General features: G+C 38.5%; 1 protein-coding gene across 7 annotated transcripts in view; it reads left to right on the top strand.

Moving 5' to 3' along the window:
• PTPRK (protein tyrosine phosphatase receptor type K) overlaps nt 1-16,857 on the top strand; it is a 422,368-nt gene that overhangs the window by 364,139 nt on the left and 41,372 nt on the right. The gene's annotated exons all lie outside the window — the stretch shown is intronic.

The raw sequence follows: 16,857 nt of genomic DNA, 5'->3' as shown, positions 1-16,857 counted from the left end.
TTTAAGATTTGAAACAATTGTCAGTGTTGCTCATTTTTTCCTGTGTCTGGGTGTGCTTTTCTGGGCTGGTCAATCCTGGCCAGCAGCTAAGCACCCACCCGGCTGCTCACTCAGTCCCCTACCAACAGAACTAGGCGAGAGAATCAGAAGAACAAAGGAAAGAAAACTTTGAGGCTTTGGGGCAATATTCCTTTGGTCATTTGGGGTCATCTGAGCTGGCTGTGTCCCCTCCCCACCCCCACTTGCTGGGGGCAGTGGGAGAAACAGAGAAGGTCTCGGTGCTGTGCAAGCACTGCTCAGCCATAGCTAAAACACTGCTGTGTTATCAACACTGCTTTAGTCATAAATCCAAAACATAGCACCTTACGGTGTTTGTTTTAACCTTTGAAGTGATTTCCAAACCATTCCTGTTCATTTCGTCTTGTCTGGAATGGCCCCTTTTGTACAAGGAGCCCCGTCTGCAGCAGAAGGCATAGCCCATATCTGAACCTAACTCACTCCAATCTCAGCTGTAATCTTCCTTCATCCCATGTTAAAGATATCAGTGAAATTCAGGCTGAACTCTATTTTGCTAACAGAGTATTTGATGGGCCAAACATGTGAAAGGGGTCTGTGCACAGCACTGAGCAGGAGCTTCTGGTCTGTTGGTACCCACCTGCCATAACGCCGGCATGGTGGCAATACTATGGGAGAAGGGTATTTGGTTTTAATGAGGCAGTCTTCATGCAAGTGTATCATATGATGTACAACATATAACAACTTTTTCAGGGTGGTGGTTACGGGTTGAGGAAAATTTGGCTTCTAAAATTAGAGCTTGAATTTGGCTGTTGCTGTCACTGGGTTTTCAACTGGCAATTGCAATTAAACTTTCTTAAATATTAATGGTACTTTTACCCCTGCCAAAAGTTAAGACACTTCAATGTAATGAATCTTGTTTTGAATTCAGGTTCACTAAGTAAACATTAAGTCAACGAGCTGAGTGAGAATGAAATTTAGTGTATTGCTGTGTAGTAAAACATTTCATATATTTTACTTTCCTGAAAAGGTCTTTACAAGCCTTTGTAAATAGGCGGATAGAAAATTGATACTATATAAAAATCTTCTGGTGATGAAACTGATATAATAATTACTTGCAATATCTATGAATGTTTAATAAAGTATTTTTTGGTTAGTAGGCATAAATACATTTTGCTGTAAATAAATGGAAGTAAGATTTATTTGTGTATGATTCTTCTGGGAGCATATAGCCAATACATCTAACGAATTATCAAACGATTTTGCAATAGATATTGCTTTTATGTGAACTGAAAGTGTTTAAGTTGTCATCTTTATTCACTACATGTGATGAAGTAGAATATGAAGAGACTTGAAGTAAGTCTTCCTTTTATTAGTTTGTTCTTTTAAGAGTGGTTGGATCACTCCTGTTTGCTCATACTGGCAGAACTTTACTGATTTCATTTGAAGTTCCAGCCTTGGATGTATATTTAGTTATTTGCTTTCCCAGATCTCAACAGTGCATATGAGTGCAGAAAATAACTGAAGCAAACAGAAACATTTAGATTTTTTTAAAAAAGTTTGTACCTTAAAAAAATAAATAAATCCTCATCTGTGCTTACAATACATACAACAAAAATTTTAATGAGTAAATGGACCTCAAAATTTGGTCCTTGCTTTGCTTGTATTTAGGCTTGATATCAGTTCAGTTTGGTCAGTGAAGAATACTTTGAGAAATAATTTCTTTATGCTTAGAAAAAAAGTAACACAGGCTTAAAAGTCTTATAAAAAACATTAAGGGTAAAAGCAGTGCAATAGTTGGAGGCTGGAGTTGTTTTTGATATTCGTGCTGTTTTTCTGTTGAGTAGGAGGCCATACCACTTTGTTCATTTCAGTTCATTTTTGTTTGTTTTGTTTTGAACTGCAAAGAAAGAGAGAGTGTATTTGATAAAACTAAAGTTGAAGAATTAGTATCAGTGACCAGAGGTAATAAATACTGCAAAGAGGTTGGTCTGTAAATCACTACACCCAGATCTGACAGTGCATGTCAGCCATGATTTGTAATGCTATTTACGTTCTTGTTCTGCCTATCTCACAAAAAGACAATTTATGTACAGTTATGTGGTAGTTTTGTGTTGTGGGAGCATGTGTAGTAACATATTGAATTCTCATTCCTAACCAGCACAGAGGATGACTGTTTTGGAGTCCACAAATTAATGCTTTTAAAAGGTCTGGGATTGTGCCTTTTGAAAGCAGGAAAGAAAGAAACCTCTTCTTTTCCTCACTGAGATTTCACATGTGGTTTTGCTTCTATTATCATTATCATCTCCATAGCACAACGTTATGCGATTAATTTAACAAAAGAATACAAATCAAATACAATTTAAATTGACATATACAACTAAAAGTCACTGGTATAATCAAAAATCACTGATTTTTATTACTTAAATTTTAAATGCGATCACTTAAATTTTATCACTATCACTTAAATTTTAAACATTTTCTACATCAATTTTATTTTTTTTTTAAATTCAGTGTGCTTGCTTTATTTTGCTGTTTTCCTTTTCGCAAGTTTGTTTGTTTGTTTGTTGCTGTTTTCCTAATAGGCTAATTATGTTTTCATGTTTTCCTTGTTCTGCATATCTGTTTTCCAGACACTTTTTCCTTTTCATTTCTGATTTCCCTTGCCATTAAATTTATCACATCTCTGCATTTTCGTTCTTCTGTCAGACCTAGGGCAGCTCCTTTAACCACAAGCTTTCTGCTGCTAAATCTTGAATCACCACTCTTTTATCTCTACACTCTTTCTTACTGCAGGGTTTCTCCTACCCTGGGAAGCCCCTGGGGAGAGGTCCACAAGGAAATGAGGAGAGTATTCCAGGGAGGAAAGCAATCAAGTGCTGTAGGCAGTAAGTTCTTTTAACCCAGTATGTAGCCATATTAAGAGCATCCTAAAAGGATGCTTTTTTCTCCTTCCCCAGTTAATGAAACTTCATCTGATCAGGGCATTCTGGTAAGCGAGGACTAAATCAGGCATTGTCTCTTCTCTGTTTTCTTTCTGCATTTCTTTACATTGAGAGCCAAGACGTGAGAGAGCAGTCTTCATCTTTGTAGGCCATCAATGACCACTGAAAATCTTTTAGCAAACCAGAACATGAGTTTTTTTTGTGAAGTACTCAGGGCCAGAAGCTTAAAGCTACATCAGCTTTAAAAAGTGTCTGGGAGCCAGCCGTCATGGAAACTTAGATGATTGTTTTTGAAATTATGAGAGCCTTTAAAAAAACCTCAAACTTGAATCTAAGTGAAATACTGAAACTGGAAGAAATACAAGGTTAAAACTGCATTCTGTGCATTTCAGGGAATACTGCTGTGATTTATTTATGCTATCTACTTGGGAATTTCCCTATCGTATCTGTTGCCTCTAGTCCTTTTGTTATGTACCGATCAGAGCATGGTCTGCCAGTCTGGTGTTGTTGTCTCTATGTCCGTCTACCCATGAGGCAGCTGAAGATATGCAACAAGATCAATTCTCTCCTTCCTCCAGCACTCCTCAAAGCTGGTTTTGCTTCAGGCTGAACAAAGCCAGCTCCCTCAGCCTCTGTATGTGCATCTTGTGCCTCCATCACCTTACTGGCTCTCTGCTAGATTTGGTTCAGCATTGGTTCTTGTAGTGGTGAGCCCAAATTAGGCACAGTAGCCTGGATGGTTGCACATATGCAGTATACAATCACAGAATGGCTTGGGTTGGAAAGAACCTTAAAGATCATCCAGTTCCAATCCCCCTGCTGTGGGCAGGTATGCCACTCACTAGATCAGGTTGCCCAGGGCCTCATCCAACCTGGTCTTGAAAACTCAGGGATGGATCCACAACTTCTCCAGGCAACCTGTGCCAGGGCCTCACCACCCTCACACCGAAGAATTTCCTCCTAACCTCTAACCTAAATCTCCCCTCTTTTAGTTTAAAACCATTCCCCCTATCCTGCCATTGTCTGCCCGAGCGACAGTTGCTCTCCATCTTTTTTATAAGCACCCTTTAATTACTGAAAAGCTACAATGAGGTCTCCCCTGAGCCTTCTCTTCTCCAGGCTGAACATCCCCAGCTCTCTCAGCCTTTCCTCACAGGAGAGGTGCTCCAGCCCTCTGATCATCTTTGTGGCCCTCTGGATCTGCTCTAACATTTCCACATCCTTCTTGTGCTGGGGGCCCCAGAGCTGAAAGCAGCACTCCAGGTGGGGCCTTACAAGGGCAGAGCAGAGGGGGACAATCACCTTCCTCGACCTCCTGGTCACTCCTCTTCTGATGCAGCCTGGGATGCAGTTGGCCTTCTGGGCTACGAGTATGTACTGCTGGCTCATGTCAAGCTTTTCATCCACCAGAACCCCCAAGTCCTTCTCTGCAGGGCTGCTCTCAATGAGTTCCCACTTCTCGAGCTTGTCCAGGTTCCTTTGGATGGCATCCCTTCCTTCTGTTGTATCGACTGCACCACTCAGCTTGGTGTCATTAGCAAACTTGCTGAGGGTGTACTCTATCCCTTTTTCTATGTCATTGTTAAAAATATTAAACAGTACCAGTTCCAAGACACACACTTGGGGTACACCACTCATCACTGGCCTCCACCTGGACATAGGACCATTGGCTACCACCCTCTAGGTGCGGCCTTTAATGCAATCCACTGAACGGTCCACCCTTCAAATCAATCTCTGTCTGATTTAGAGATCAGGATGTCATGTGAGACTGTGTTAGAAGCCTTACGGAAGGGCAGGTAGATGACATCAGTCAGTCTTCCCTTGTCAACTCATGCAGTCACTCCATCATAGAAGGCCACCAGATTGGTCAGGCATATCGAGGGTTATGATCTCCTTCCTCAACCTGCTGACTTCAGTCCAAATAAAACAATCCAGTATTTGTATTACATTTGTCTTGGTAGGTAAAAGAAGGTGGGATTATATTCCCCATAATATAATAAAGTAGCTGAGTGGAAATATCCTGTCCTGGTTCAAGTTTGGGAATACAGCATTCCACACTTACTTTTACCAGTTAAACTGAATAAAACTTTTACCTTTATCTGTAGAAAAGAAAGGTTACTAGGTCCTTTCTCGGTGGGGTAACGGTAGGTGTATTTACTTCTAAATGATCACTGAGTTAACAAAGATGATTAAACTTAAATACTATAGATTTGCTAAGATTTGTACTTTTTGTACAGTAAAAACAACTTAGTATTATATATGATTTTAGATCAAAATTTACATTTTCATTTCTTTTTCTTCTCAGCCTTTTGTTCTGTTGAAAATAACTTATATAAACACTTCTAAAGTGATCTGGTGATCCAAAACCATTTTTTTTATATTTCTTGTTATGAAGCGTAATATAGTACCAGGTTGTTTAATATTAGATGGTTTCACCCTGCTGGGCAGCTAAACTCCACCACAACTGCTCTTTCACTCCCCCTTTTCAGAGCAACAGGGGGAGAAAATATGATGGAAAAGGGCTCAAGGCTTGAAGTAAGAATAGATCACTTACCAGTTATCATCACAGGCAAAACAGACTCAGCATAGGGAGATTAATGAAATTATCTTCCTATCAGAAATTAAATATGCTGAGACATGGGGCAGCTGCTGGGCTTTGGTCCTGCAGTCCCCCATCTACCAAAACCTTGGCACATAAACCCATTACATAGGTTTAGAAACACATTATTATTTTCTGTTTCTTGAATGTTTGAGTTGTGGAAGCAGTTTTATATTTAATTTTACTTTTCAGACATTCCATAAATAGCAGACATAATCATACAGGATGGTGCTATGTTTTCATGTAACACTTATTAGTCTAGTTATTACAACATAGGCAAGAAGAAGTAGTTTGTAGATATTATAATTATAGCATTGTTTGGCTAATGTTTCCCCAGGTGTATATTTCTTCTCAAATGTGGATATTTAAAATATAACAGTATATCTGATTTTTCAGAGTAGCTCAAGCTGTCAGAAAGTCATCTCTTGTGTTGGTGCTGAGCGTGACAGGGTGACTTCCTCTGTGCAAGCTTGAAAATTTTGGCCAGCTGTCTCTAAGAAAACTGATAGATAACGCTGCCTGTTTTTTTGAGGAATAAAAAGCTGAAGTGAGTCATTCATTATAGTCATATCAAGTCAGTCACTGAGTAATGCCATTTTTCACCTCCTTCAAGAGAAGAAAGGCCATTTTCACCATGGATGGTCAGGAGCGCCTACTTATAAATGGGAGCTCACACTGTGGAGTGGGCTGTGTGTTTCAAATTTCAAATCACATTTTGCCTAAGGGACAATTTAAATGAGGTACATACAGGTGTGTCTTAGGCTGTCTCCCTAAACACTAGAGCACATTGTTTTCATGCCAGTCCTGGTTTAATTCATTTTTCACTTTTTTTTTTTTAATGCAAATTTGTCTTTGCTCATTTTTAGCAAAGTTCAGTGCCTCGATGTAGATATTTTTACCACCTCATCTGTAAGAGTTCTTGGCACTCCTTCAGTTTAAGGTGATTTTCTCCTCCAAATCAGTCACATTTTAATCAGATCACAACTGGCTGAAAAGCCTAAAACCAGATTTAAAGCAAAAATACCAGTACAGTAATCTTCTTTGCCAGCAACCCATTACATAAATCATAATACAATGTTTGTGTGTTATAGTTGGCTTCATTTATTTTGACTTCCTTGTGGATTTGAAGCTTTTGTTAGATATTCTTTTTTCCTTTGATACAGTTGTATTTTCCCAGAGAAGCTAGCTGGGAAAGCAACAGCCCAAGGCATATCCAATACAGAGCAGCTAATTTCGTCCTTTGGATAAAAACAACTAAATGCTCCACTACCCAGCAAACATGCAGCCAAGGGGACCACAAATCCACTTTCAAACTGATATATTTTAGTTCTGCATACTGCACAATATAGTACTACTTTTTATACAGCCTGACTGCCTTCTGTCAGGGTAAGCTTTGTGCAATTAAAAACTGACTCATCTTTACTTTTTTCTGAACCGGAATAGTACCAGATATGAAAAATTCATCTGATTTTAATCATCAAGGGTTTTTATTACATCTGGTTCCCCCATCACAGTGTTGTGCGAGTATTTTCTTGAATAATGGAAATGACAAAATGTCTTGTATTTCTTTCAAAAGAGATGTATTGATTGGAGTTTAAGGTTTGAAGGCAACAAGACTTCTGTATAAAAAGAAAAAAAAAGTGAAAAAGTAAAGCCAAAGGTTCAGAAAGTGGCAATGCACACGAACAGTCTACTTTCTTTCAAGAGTGTGTTCTGTCCTGCAGTCTGTCTGACTGCCACCTCTTCCTTCAGCTTGAGTTTCTTTGACGTGTTAGTAATACAGGGAGATGCCACTGTGAAAAGAGAGGCAATGACACAGTACGAAAGGCTTTTAATGTTATTACAGGTCCTGATCTGAACTTGCAACTCAATGGCAATCAACCTAGAGCTATAAACATCAGTGTGTTTTTTTCATAGTCATCATTGCATTAGCTGAATGCTTTCACAGTGCTTATGGCTCTATTGCTAGATGTCAAATGCGGTAAACAAGCCTATAAACAGTCTTGTGACTTCTTATACAGGGTTTAAGGCTTAGGTTCATGTTTGTTTTGCAACTGGTTGGTGTAGCTGAAGATGTCAAAGCTTTCAGTCTGCTAAAGGCTGTTGCCCTCACATCAAAGCTGGTAGACTAGCATGTATAAACACTGCTTCTTAGATGTGTTTGTTACAAAATCAGGTGGCCTAGCTTAAACTGCTAGCATAGAACCTTTCAGATATATTTGGATAAGCAGATTTGTGAGCAACTGCATAATTAGGGTAATGTCTAAGACCAGTAATTGCAGCACACCGCACCATGATGTGCAGCTAGGTAATATCCAGTTGGCTTAGAAGAGGATATTTGCCTTGCCCTTATACTCCCAGGCATGCAGCTGTTCAGACACCTATTAGAGCTGAGGAGTTCAGGAGAACCTCAAGAGTTTTGACCAGTGTAACTTTCTGAGAGTGGGTGCTCTTCAGATGGAAAGATGTTAAAGAGAAGTTCTCTGACACAGGCATTGCACACCAGAGCATCCTGTGTTATTTCCCGGCTATCCCAGTGGACTCCTATAGACACTGAGTCATGGCGAGAAAGTATTGTACAGCTGAAGAAGTTGCAAAGAGATTCCGTAGATGGAAAAATAGAATTCATATGAAAGAAAGTATCTTTATTATTATCTCAGGTGACTTATACTTACCCTTCCACTTTCTTTGAAAAGTACAAAATTTTACAGGAAACTAAATCCTGATGGCTGGCAGTAAGAATCTGGGATTCTAACAACTGATGGGTGCTATTAAAGAATAGTTTAGCACTGTATGAGCTTGAATCTGTATGGGTTTGGAAAAACTGGGACCTAACCCCCAAGAGAAGAATTAACAATTTATTTTCTTGGAGAAGGCTTCCATCTATTTTCTCACCTAGCACCATGGTCAGAGGCTTTTTTGAAAGGATGAAGGAAACATCCTTCTTCTGTTCCTACTTATTACCTTTGGCTTTTGATTCCATCCTTAATGTTTTTAGCACTGCACTTGATCTGGGACAATTTTTCATCTTGGGAATTTCTGTACTGTGTGAGCATAGTTTGGGTTGAGACTTTGCATTTTTGTGGTGAAAGAGAGGTAAGCTGTCCTTGCTTTCCTCAGTGCAATTGCACAGATCTGCAATAACTCAGCAACTTCTACACTGCCAATAGATTCTCACAATTTTATAGTTGCTTAAATGAGCAAAAGTTATTCACAGAATGTTATTTTCAGTAAATGTAGCAAAATGGCATTTCAGACGTTTGATAGTAATATTTCTCCCCATAAACTATGTTGTGTGCATATAAAAATAAAAATTATCATTATGATGTACTTTTTCTACTAAACTTCTTAAGTGTTACCTGGTGCAAAGACACATAAAATTGGATATTTTGTATATTTGTTACCAAACATTGCTTTTATAGTAATTTTCTTTTCAGGTATAGTTCTGAGCTAACAAGCCATATAGGAGTCATTGTCAAAACTAGACAATTTCCTAATGCAGTGTTTTGCATAGCTGAATTTTTATAATTAAAGTCATTTGAGAATTTATTTAATGAAACGCATGTTGGAAAACAGACTGTTTGTTCAGCCTAAAACTTTAAACATGATTAATTTGTAATGCAGTCAAACACTAACTCCCCTCCCCACCCCCCCCACCCCCCCCCACCCCCCCAAAAAAAAAAAGTTAATAAATTATCTTATTACCAAAAGGCTGGCTGCCTTTATATGTTCTCAATAGAAAAATGCCTCAGCAGTTCTAGCAACAGACCCCATCTTCACAGGAAGTAGTCACAGTGACCTTAAGTAATGGGAACAGTCTATCCAACAAGTCATTGCTAAGTGGCTGCAGTCAGGTGGATCCACATTAGGGGACCTTCTTGACCAATATCCCTTTCCAGAAAATCAGGGAGAAATGCTGTTTTAAACTCCATTGTATCATTTTGATGCTTTACAGCATTCATTTATATATTTAGTAAATCTTTTTTCTTACGTATCTTTTTCAAGGTCTGTTGGTACACATGCAAAGAAGAAAAAATTGGTGTGAGTCTTTAGTTTTGTTGAATATTGGCTACTGTATGAATAACATCAAATGGCTCAAGAGAGTCTTATTCCGAAAAGAATTCTAAAGATTCGAAACATCTTTAATATCTTTAACATCTCTTTAACATCTTCCCATTTGAAAAGGGTTCTAAAGATTTGTTCTCATTTGTTTTGAAGATAAGGTAGTACTGAAGGGGCAGAGAGGGGAGAAAAATGTCTGTCTCAAGGCTAGCTTAGTTATGTTTACATATACTGCCGTCTCTCACATTAGGATAACAACTTGCAAATCAGAATCTGTACAACCTGGAGATTTTAAGATGCACTGAACATCTTCATTTGTTATACCCAAGTCCTGTCCTTGCAGTATTTGGAAGGATATTAAAGCATCTACAAAGCATATGCACAAGTCTAAATGGCAGGTGTAGAAATTCATTGAAGGCACTAATCTGTTCTTTTAACGTGACCTATGGACAGCAGGGCATTGAGTTCTGCTGGAACATTGTCTCCTCAGCACTGTTCTGACTTCAGCTCTATTCATCTGCGCATTGTCCAAGGTTTCACAGTTAGCGAGGCAAACAGATTCAGCACTTTTTCTCTTGATCCTTCTGAATCTTTTAAGGTCAACTCTGTCATAATTGGTTATAAATTCATGGACATTACTGTTTGCGTAGTAGTCATTGTGAACTTAAATTGCTTCTCAGTGGAACATTGCAAGAGTAATCCTCATTAATTTTAGTATCAGTCCCTAGTAGCAGAAGACACCTGATTCATCTGATTATGTTTTTCTTGTGGTTTTCTAACAAAATAGTAATAAACAGTCAGCTGATGTGAAAGTTCTGGAGAGTGGAAATGATGGAATTGAATTTTTTTTGATTAAATGTGAGTTATCAAAACAATATGTACCTATATTAACAATACCAGCCAGGAATTTGTCTCTTATATATAAACGTATATAATATATTGGAATTTCCAGGTAGCATTCTCATTATTATAGGGCAAGATGCAATGTGCTAGTTTGTTTAATTGATTAAAAATGCATATAAATAAATATAAATGTTCAAGCTATTTTTCTGCATTATCTGGGAAGCAGGACATGTAGGAAGGTGTTCACCTGTTTACATGGTACTGCGTTTGTATGCAAAGCCACCTGTGGGACTTTCTGTGCTTAACTTCTACGACATTTTATACCATCCCAAATCTGATTAGAGGTAAGCCTGAATCTGTATTTCTTTCATTTTTTCATGTAAGCCATCCTTTGAGAGGGATCACAAAGCTTCTTCACTAGGGGCCAATGAAACAGTGTCTATATCCATTTCTGCAGTAATGAAGAACATGGAGAACAGTGATATCTGACTATTTTCCATACAGAGGAAAAATCATAACCTCACAAAGCTTTGGGACCTTGAAGCCGTCTCTGCTAGGCATAGTTTGTGGCTTCTGTAACAACTCCCCCTCTGCCCTGGTAAGGGGCACATGCGAGGACGTGGATGGGTGCTGTACGTTGCAATACAAAGTGAGGCAGCAGCAGCAGCAGCAGGTGTCATCTCAGCATCACCTCATTACCCTCTTCCTTGAGGATGGGCATGGAACAGGAGGCTGATGGTGTCAGGCATCCCGTTTCCACCAGCGGAGCCTGAAAAACTCTTTTCCTTGGGTCAAATGTTACCATGGTGATGAGGATGAGTCTGACACTTCAGAACACAGCTCAGGGAATCACGTTTTCAGTTCGTTATCAAATACAATTTTTCTACTTAGTCGCATTACCCTAGAAAGCTGTAATTTAGATTCCTGGACACAACTGCTTAGATATGCTCAAACTCTGGTGAATTTCTAGCATGACTTCATCTTCCAGAAGCTGTATTCCAAAAGAGCTCATTGGAAAAAGTAGAGGAGGGAGAATTGTGGGCGTTCCTTCCTCAGTAAATGCTTCCATCGTTATTTCCAGCTTATGATCTGAAGAAGAAAAATCTTCTTCCCTAAAGAGAGGCCAGCAGTGTGCTAAACCATGACTCACATGAGGAAACCTGTAAGATTACATGAATCGTGTGCACTGTTTGCTGGAACAAGTTGCATATTCCACCTTGCTGCTCCCTGCAAAAGTGCATTCAAGTGTTTTCATCACACAGAATCAGCCAAGACTTTTTTTTTTTTTGGGGGGGGGGGGGGGCGTAGCAATTAAGCTAAAAGGGGTTAGGCATCTTCTCCATCTGAACTTGAATTTATTAATTAACTTTCAGACTTCTAAAAAAATCCTTAATTATACAGTGATTATCATTCTAGCAAAGCAGCAGCAAAACAAAACTGATGGAGACAGAACGGTCTTTCTGGGAAGATGATTAAAACGCAAGTCAGACCAATCTGAAAGAAAATATTTATCAGAGAATCTCACATAGTTTCTCAAAGAGCCCTTTTCTCAGGTGGTAGACTGACATATTGCCAGAGCTGGATGAAGCACCAGTTTCATTTGATGTTATCCTGATGTTACCTTGTTGAACTCATTCAGACGTCATTCCTGTTTTTAATTAAAACTTTTTGAATGCCACATAACAAAGGTGCAGACCAGATTATCTGGAACAGAGTTATTTTGAATATCAAGCTATGCAGCAATAACACCAGTTTGTGTGAATTCAAAGACCTGCCACAAACAGAAATTAACATTCAAAGAAAATACAGTGTAATCAAATAGCAGCTTTAATCATGCATAAAACAGAATTTCTTCCCTAACTCACAGAAAGGAAACACTGCATAAAATGGTGTGAATGTTCAGAGAGTCAAACAGTATGTTAAGAAGGTTATGTACAAAATCATGTTCAAAACCTCTGATTTAAAAGCTGTCTTTTAGAAGGCTGGCTATTCTCTAAGCGGGGCCATACAAGCAGCCCTGCAAAATCCTACCAGCCTTTTCTGCTTGAATAATTTTGTTTGGATGAGCGAGTAGAATATCATTATATTCATTCCAGCACCATCTCCTTAGGAAGGTATATGTGAATAGATTTTGTGCTGAGTCTCATAAATTTTCTGACAATTTTGCAAGGCTATGTGTAAATTCTGAGCCACAGAAGGAAGGAGAAGACAGGAAAGCAATATGTGGCATGACTGGATTCTTTATGCCACAATATACTTTAGGAATTAGGTATGAGTATTAGGCAGTTTTAGAAGTGGGTGTTGGAATTTTAGGTGTATGTGATTAAAAACATTGTAACAAATTTTAGAGGAATTTAATAAAACAGAAATTTATGAGAATGAGATAGACTCTACCTCAACAATTATTTAGATTTTTGCTATCCTTGAGAGTATTACCCGTCCTAGTCTCTGTTCACAGTTCACGTTCTTGCTGTTCTTCATGGAAGTCAACTGGTCTTTAAGTATCTGTGAAAACAAGGAAAACTACTACTTCCATGGTGACAATTACCGGTAATGTACAGAGGCAAAATGACTAGATGAAGTGGTTTACAAATTTTGTGAATGGGACTGTGGAATATGATTGCTGCTACTGCTAATTCATTTACAAGGAAAGAAAATAGGTAAGTCAAAGAATCAAGTGTTCCCTTCCCAATTCAGCTGGTAAATCTTCTGTGTAGACAGCTGTTCCTATAGGGGGAAAAAATGTAATTACTCCCTGTTTCAGAACAGAAATTCTTCTTGTAAATTTTATGCGAGATGCATAAAGACTTGTAGGGTCAAATTTTGAAAAAGATAGTAATACACAGATTCGCAAAGATGTTGTAAAATCATATGCTTAGTTAAATGCCTGTTAGAGTAAGGCTGGCCAAAGGAATTAACAGCCAATACAGAGTCCATTTTCCTGGAATCATCATTTGTTATCATGCTGGATTCTTTTTCAACTTGAGAAAGTGTCTTTTAATTCAGCCTACTGTTCAAAGTATCTGAAAGGATTGAAGATAAGATTGCTAAAAAATATTTTTTTTAAAAAAAAGGAATGAGTAAGGTAGGATTTTTTATAATTTAAATATTTTTTGACAATCTTACCTTATTTAGAAATATAAAGTAGTGGAAAATTGAATGATTTTGATATTCACAAATCACCGGAAGAGGAACTGTGAAGTAGTGTTAGCTAATCTTACACAGAACATATGTTAACATTAATGTAGGAAAGTCCTTTTCTAGAAACAAATGGGTAAAAGCAGAAAGATGAAAAAATTTCTAGTAATTGTTAGATAAAAAGGGGGGATGTGGTTACGTGAGAAGTACTAGTCTACCCAAAATATACATAGGAACCTACAGTGGTATACTATTTCAGGAACCAACACATAAAAAAAAAAGCCTGAAAGCTGCTGTGTTCATGGTGTTGCTTTATTTGGCAAAAGCAATTCAGCCTACAGAAGAACCACTTTGGAGAAGAAGAAAATTCCTAGCAGTCTTGTAGTCTAGAGGACAGAGAGAGAAAATTCTCGGAGAAACTCTTGCCACTGTAGTCCTTGAGCAATCAGCAACTGGGAGACATGATCGTATAGTGGGGGTTTAACACAGGCACCAGGTTTCTGTGGTTTTGTCCTTTGCGTCTATTTGTGTAATAAGCTCACACAAGCCATTGCAGTATCATAATATGCTCTGGTCTGGAATATGGTACTGTGTCTCTGGCAATGTTATATTTTGTAAGTCATAGCTTATCAAAATGTGTGTGTTTGCCACAATTACAGGAACAGCAGTACCACCTAATTAATGCAGTTATGTATACAGATTTTTTTTTTAATTTCCTGTGTAAATCTTTTTTTCCTGTATTGTATCTGTTTGTTGGTACAGATGCTTGCTTAGACCAGAAGTAGTCAAAGGCATAAATCAATAAAGTAACTATCAAAATTAAAACAAAAATAATATGAAATACTTTCAGATTCATACATTTCTTTAACTAATTCTATGCTACGTTCAATAGCTCCTTCAAAATAATAAAAAATTGTGCATACAATGGACATGCATATAAATAATCTATTGCAGTGTGATTTATATCTATAATTGCTTTCATATAATCCCCAAATGTAACATTTAGTCTGGAGAACGTATATATTATCTATTGCTTGAAACATACGTATAATAACCCTGGGTTCAAGTTGAAAGGAATTTTACTGTTGATACTGGGGAGGGGGGTAGCATTTTGACCATATATTTTAATATTTTGGATATATGATATTCAACCATTGGTATATACTTGCTTAGTCTATAACTGTTCAGTGTAATTTTTCTCCTGTAATTTAGGACTCTGTGGTATGTTTCCAGTGGGCAGCAGCTTTATCTCCTAAACAGCATTACAGCTCACAGAATGAGTTACTGTCTCTTATTTCAAACCCTGTAATGTGAAGAAACCAGAATAAGTGGACAAGCAATTGATATTCTCCTGGTTCTCTGCTGTTGTTCTAAAAACTTGGACAGAAAGCTGCATTTTGAACAGTTACTGAACATCCATACTCAACTATTTATTACAGAATATATAACAAAACACCCCTGCCAAAGCTAGGAGAATAAGTAATCTCCCTCAGTTATCTTTCCTTCGGAGTTTCTCAGAAGTATAGAGTTCTTACTCTAAGGTAACTTTTGTGAATGAAATAACATTGTGTGTGGCCAAGAGATATATTTAAAACATGACTCTAACCTATTCTGCAGGTTACTGTAATGAGCAACAGGGGTTGTGTCTTGCTGCAGAGAAGTCTGAGACAGCTGGCTTTACTCCTTCCCCTTTACTCTCTCATCTCTCACCAATACTCCTGTGAAAATACCACCACCCTCGTCATGGCTCAAAGCTTCTGCTTTGGATGCATTTTTGAGTCTTCAGCTTTCAAAGTGCATGTTCAAGTCGCATCCAGTTCTTGTAATTCATATTTTGAAATGTCTCAGAAGCAGGACCTTAAATCTCCATACACCCATCCACACAACTAAATCTCTTGTGCAGGCCTGTGCTATTTTGCAGCTTGAGTAGTTCTTACCTTTGCATGGTCAGAGCTACTCAGCTGCAGTCACGGTACTCGAGGTGGTTCCACACCCCACAGCTACCGTTGTGCTCCAGCATGATCCCTCTCCTCTGTTCCCACATCCTTGCTGCTTTTCAGTACCCCATACAATAAACATGGGTTTTTTTCCCATTCACACATAAGGCCATTTATAGTTTAACTTTCATTGGCCTTTCAGCTCTACTGATTTGTCTTTTGACTCTGCTGCTTCTCAAATGTTCATTCACGTTTGTCATATTCAACCCAGTAGGTTGCCAGTTGATTGATTTTGAGTGTTGAGAATCTTGAACACCTTATTCTTGCAATTCCGCTTCAAAAGTCATCCCCGTCATTTCCTGTTAGACAGCATCGTATGGTTATCTGGCATTACTTCTAGCTTGTCTGAGAGTATGTTGTATGCACACAGCTACACAGACACACGCCATTTGCCTGATACAGACTCTTGCCCCCAAGACACTTGAACAACACACATAAAACAAACAAAATGTTCAATATCAAGTCCAACAAGGGTACAGACAGACATGTATTTATACAAAGAGGGAAGCATTTCGTATTTCTCGGTGGATAGAGTTCAAGCTGTAGGGGAGAGAGATGATTACAGTGATGAAGTCTTATGATGCTGATTAAGTTTTATGATTAAAGCGCTGCCAGATTTCTCACTGTCTGCCCAGCTCTTGCAGGGGTGTCTGCAATACAGCACGTTCCTACCTCTGAGGATAAGGTGTTAGTAAGTGGTTAAGATACTGCTGTGGTGGAGGTTATGGAAGCAAGCAATAAAGAATTATTTTTAAATACAGCCTGATCCTTCCCCCAAAAGGTATTAGTCTTTCAGCACAGGAAGCCCAAATAGAAATGTTGTGAGTAATATGGTTAAAATCAGAAAGCATTAGGCTGTAATTATCACTGCTCTTGACTCGAGTGGTTTTCTGAGAGGAGCTCTGAGGAGGTTTTTGAGGGAATGATAGTCTTTCTCTGGTGTGGCTTTACCTAGTTTATCATTCTTTTTCATTTTGTTGGTCTCCTGAGAAGCATTTTAGTTTCAGTGTAAAGGATATTTGGTGATTAACAGCATAGGCACAGTGACACCAAAGACTTGTAAATACTTCATGTGTGGCTGCTGTGAGAGGGGAGAGGTTGAGTGGCATCTGCTGTGTACCTGTTGGAGAGGGAGGGGAAACTGGCCAGAGAGAGAGAGAAGGTAGCCGTGCCTGGGAGCAGGGGAAAGGCAAAGCATTGAGCCACGGAGTTAGGAAGTGAGAAGGAACCAGAAAACTTAAGAACTGTTAGCTGTTTT

Source organism: Anser anser, assembly GCF_964211835.1.
Source record: "Anser anser genome assembly, chromosome: 3".
NCBI lineage: Eukaryota > Metazoa > Chordata > Aves > Anseriformes > Anatidae > Anser > Anser anser.
The sequence above is the reverse complement of the archived record's forward strand: the minus strand, read 5'-3'. Positions and strand labels throughout refer to the sequence as shown.